This window comes from Choloepus didactylus, chromosome 8 (genome assembly GCF_015220235.1).
Source record: "Choloepus didactylus isolate mChoDid1 chromosome 8, mChoDid1.pri, whole genome shotgun sequence".
NCBI lineage: Eukaryota > Metazoa > Chordata > Mammalia > Pilosa > Megalonychidae > Choloepus > Choloepus didactylus.
In genome coordinates this window covers 89333250-89337943 of record NC_051314.1, presented here as the reverse complement: position 1 = coordinate 89337943, position 4694 = coordinate 89333250, and positions in this window count along the sequence as shown.

Genomic DNA, 4694 nt, shown 5'->3' with positions numbered 1-4694 from the left:
TCAAGCAAAGACTTAGTGGCATCCCTGAGCCCTCCCTTTCTCTCTGGGTCCTGTTAGATCTACTCCAAATATAATCAAAATGGCCCTGGGGAAAAGCCCCACCCTAGGAGTGATGGGAAATGGCCCTAGCCCAGGTCCAAATCTGGGAATTCTCGTTTCAGCCTTTTGCACAGCCTCCCTGGCGGCCCTGGTGTAGGGTCCCAGGCCACTGCCTGACTGGACCCCATGTCTAGCAGCCTTTAGAAATGAACACTGACCCTTTCTTCTACTCCGTCTCCCTCAGCCCCTCATGTCTACAATTTTGTCCTCAGAAATTTATTGTTGACTAAAAGAATCTGGATGTAAGACTCCATTTATGTAAAGTAGAAAACCAGGCAAATCTACTAGCATCTTAGTTGGGGGTTGGGAGAGGCCGAGGAGGACATCACTTGGAAGGAGTTGTGGGGGGCTTTGGGATTATTTTCTGTTTCTTGATCCTGATACTGAGACATGAACCTGTTCCCTTCATGAAAATTCATCAAGCTGTACACTTAGGATTTGTGCTCATTTCAGAATGCACATTATACTTCAATAAAAAGTTTACTTAAATAAAAGTATCATCTAGGCATTTGGAAAAGATTGAACAATTATTTCTGGACAGAGGGTGTTTGTAAACCATTAGGAACATCAAAGCATCTGCATTTTGAAAATATGTGATTTAATCCTTGGTGTTTACAGAGATTAAAAATGTGTCTTCTTTCAACAATAAATGAATCTTTTCCCCCATAGTACAAACTAACTCATTTTAAATTCAACTAAAAAATATTAGGAATCAATTACTGCTAAACTTTGGAGAGTTGTAAAGACATCTGAAATGTCAGGAATGTTACAAAACCTGAGTAGAGACTCTCTGGGGTAGATGTCATGATGCATGTAACAGAAGCCAGGCTCACCTGAGCCTTTCAAAATTATCCAGAGACTTCCACTGCAGCAGAATTACCGTCTTTCTTAAAAGTCTCAAGCAGAGCAACCGTGTCTCATCATATGCCCTCTTTTTCTTCTGATCATTTAAAATGGGAAAGATGGAATCCAGAGATACCCTAACCAGATTGTTCTCTTTTCTCCTTATAGATAGCTACTGCTGGCATCCCCAGGCTGGTCCATCAAAGGCGGGAAACTGCCCTTATGTCCCCCCAGAATCTTGGGGGCTGGCTGAGTACAAATGACAAAACGAAACTGGGTTTTCCGGTACCAGTGCCAGCAGGCACGCACTAGACAGTCGCTGTCATGGTTTTAGTTTGAGAAGGAAAGGACAGTCCCTGGCCTGGATGCCACCCCCCCCCCACCAGCCTGTCTCAGATACTAAACTCCCACCATCACTGCTTACTGTTTGTCAGGCCCAGCCTCGGTGCTCATCTCTGTGGCCCCTTAACTCCCCATGCCAGGACCCACTATGCCCTCGATGCCTGGCTCCGATGGGCCCTGCCGTCACTCCCCAGGACCCACTGTGACTTGAGGTGGTGCTGGTTACCCAACTCACAGCCCAAACAATGCTCAGAGCATCAGCACTGCAGAGAAAAAAAGGCGAGAGAATGTTATGTTTGATTGATTGATGCAATGAATATTTATGGAGCACTATGTTACCAGGTACTCATCTAGGCACTGCAGACAGTAAATTTATAACATTAGATTTCAGGATGGGAGACAGACAATAAGCAAAGCGAATATGCACATGATATAGTGTATTAGAAGGTGATGAAGTGTATTGGGGAAGGGGATAGGAATGTAGGGTAGGGGGAGCTAGAAATTTTAGTTAGAGCTGTTAGAAACAAACTTTATGTTTTTTGAAAAAGCACTGACATGATCATCATGGGAAAAATCAGAATTTTGTCAGACATCCACATACTTATTTTAAGGTTTAGTATCGTTTAATATTTTGAATTGTCTGGGGCTCAACACAGTCACACTCTGCCCTTGTGTCCCAGTTCAGATCACTGACACCTGCCATATTCTTGTGCACAGATCACCCTCCTCCTCCACGGTCCCAGGGCTGGTGAAGGTCTTCAGGCACCCTGATCCTGAACACCTGTTCTGATAACCTGTCTGAATCTAGTCCTCCCCTTATGCTCCGATTCTTACAGCTGGGTCTCTGCTGTCTGTCTTCTTTAGCTCTTAGTCTGATCTATTTAAATGAAACCCATTTCTTTTGTTCTTGATGGTACCTGTGATGGTTAGGTTCATGTGTCAACTTGGCCAGGTGATGGTGTCCAGCTGTCTGGTCAAGCAAGCACTGGACTGTGTTGCTGCGAGGACATTTTGTAGACTTAAATCATCAGTATGTTGATTGCATCTGTGACTAATTACATCTGCAGTCAGCCAAGGGGAGTGTCTTCTGCAGTGAGAGAAGTTTAATCTAATCAATGGAAGGCATTTAAAGAGTTGGTGATAGCTTCAGCAGACTCAAGAGAGAACTTTTGTCTCCTTTGGCCATCCAGACTCTCTGGGGAGTTCATCCAAGACCTTCATTGGAGTTGACAGCTCACGGCCTGCCCTACAGAATTTGGACTCATGTATCCCCACAGTTGTGTGAGACACCTTTATGAAATCTCTTACTACTTACAGATATTTCCTGTTGGTTCTGTTAACCTAGAGAACCCCGACCAATAGAGTACCTTTCTGAAAAGACTAGGAAACTCTCTTGAGTCCATTCCAGAGTGAAGCACCTTGGGAGTCACAGCCAGACCTCCCAGCCTGCATGCCTGCCTTTCCAGAACATCCACTGATCGCTGTCCATGTTGGGCAAGCCATCCGTCCCCATGGGCCTTCAGCTACAGGACTAGAACTTGCCATACCCTTGGAAATCACACCTTGCCCATCAAAGCACTCTGTAGCTGGCCTAGACCCCTGGTTTCTTCCTGAAACCTCTGTGAGGGTCTAATTTTGGGACCCAGACCTCCTCTCAGGTAACTGGCACATCTGCACTACCATCCATTCCCTTCATCTCTCTTTCTCTCTCTCTTTAGACCTTTATCATTGGTGCCTATGATTTACATACCATAAATATTACCTATTATAAGTGTACACTTCAATGATATTTAGTAAATTTAGAGTTATGCTGTGTTAAAACATTTCCATCACCCCCAAAAGATCCCTCATTTGCAGTTAATCCCCATTTCCACTCTGAGCCCTAGGGAACCACTAATCTACTTTCAGTCCCTATGGACTTGCTTTCTCTAGACATAGAATCATACAATATGTGGTCTTTTGCATCTGGCTTCTTGCACTTAGCTTACTGTGTTTGAGGTTCATCCATGTTGTAGCACGTTATCAGGAGTTCAGTCCTCCTTATTGCTGGGTGGTATTCCATTGCTGAATGGTATTACTACGTTTTATTTATCCATTCACCTGTTGATGGACCCTTGGTTTGTTCCCAGTTCTGAATAACGGTGCTCTACAAACATTCATGTATAGGTCTCTGTGTGGACAAATGTTTTCCTTCCTCTCCCCATCTCTCTCTCTTTTTTTTTTTTTCCTAAGTGCAAATCCTCTTCCAAGTGGGAACAAAACTAGGCAATGATTCTTTGGCTTGCATTTTTGCAGCTTGAGAACTGAGGAGGTAGTGGAGAGGAGAAATATGGCAGATGTAAGGGTGGAAAAGATTGTCCAGGGAGGAAATAAAGGTCAACAAAGGCAGAGATGGCCCAGTTCACATGGTTTGCTCCCTGCTTTGGATGGAGGTAAAAACAAGCTGGCCTCTTGTGGCATGTAGCTCCACACAATGGCTGCATTTGGTAAAAAAGTCAATGATAGAGTTGTTTTCAAATACATGAATGAGCCCTGTGTGTTGATGGCAGATCTGGGTGTCACCCTGGACTTTGCATTCTCCCTCGCCTTCCCCATCCAGTCACCACATCTACCTCCTCAGTTTCTCTCAAATTGGTCCATTTTCTCCAGTTCCATGGCCACCATCCTAGTTCAAGCCACCATCTTTTCTTTCCTAGACCACTGGTCTCCTTGTTTGCTCACAGAATCTCTTTTATACCATCCTCCACAAGTTCAAGAATAATCTTTCTTGGGATAAATATGATCATACCATTTTCCTGATAAAACTGGTCAAGATCTCCAAGACTATGGTGGTGTCTTCAGTTTTGTCCTCCACCAGCAGCTACCTCCCATCCTATTCCCCACTCCTTAATTCCATACTTTATGCTTCAGCCTTTCTGAAATACTTTCAGTCTCTTAAAATAGCCTATTTTTTCTTTGAGGCTTTTGAACCTGCTTAACTCCTGCCCATCCTTCAGGTCTCAGCTTAGGCATCACTTCTTTCTGGAGGTCTCTTTTGACCTCTGAGTTGGGGGCAGATGCTCCTCCCAGGTGCTCCCACAGAAGTCCTCTTAACTCAGTCATAGCATTTATCACATGATATGATTGCCTGTTTATGTGTCTGTCTTCCCCTCTGGACCAGAAGTTTCCTGAAGAACAAAGCAATCACCTCTTCACCCATGTCTCCCCAGAACCTAACTTGGGGTCTAACATAGTACAATGTCACCAAATGTCCACAGAAAGGTATATTATGCCATAGGAGCAAGATTTGGATGAGGAAAGCTTAGGACAAAGAACTCCGTTTTTAATATATTTATTATTATGAAACTTCATTTACAACACACACACTGATGTGAAGAATGGAGGTACCTTCAGCAAGCGGTTATTTGGGC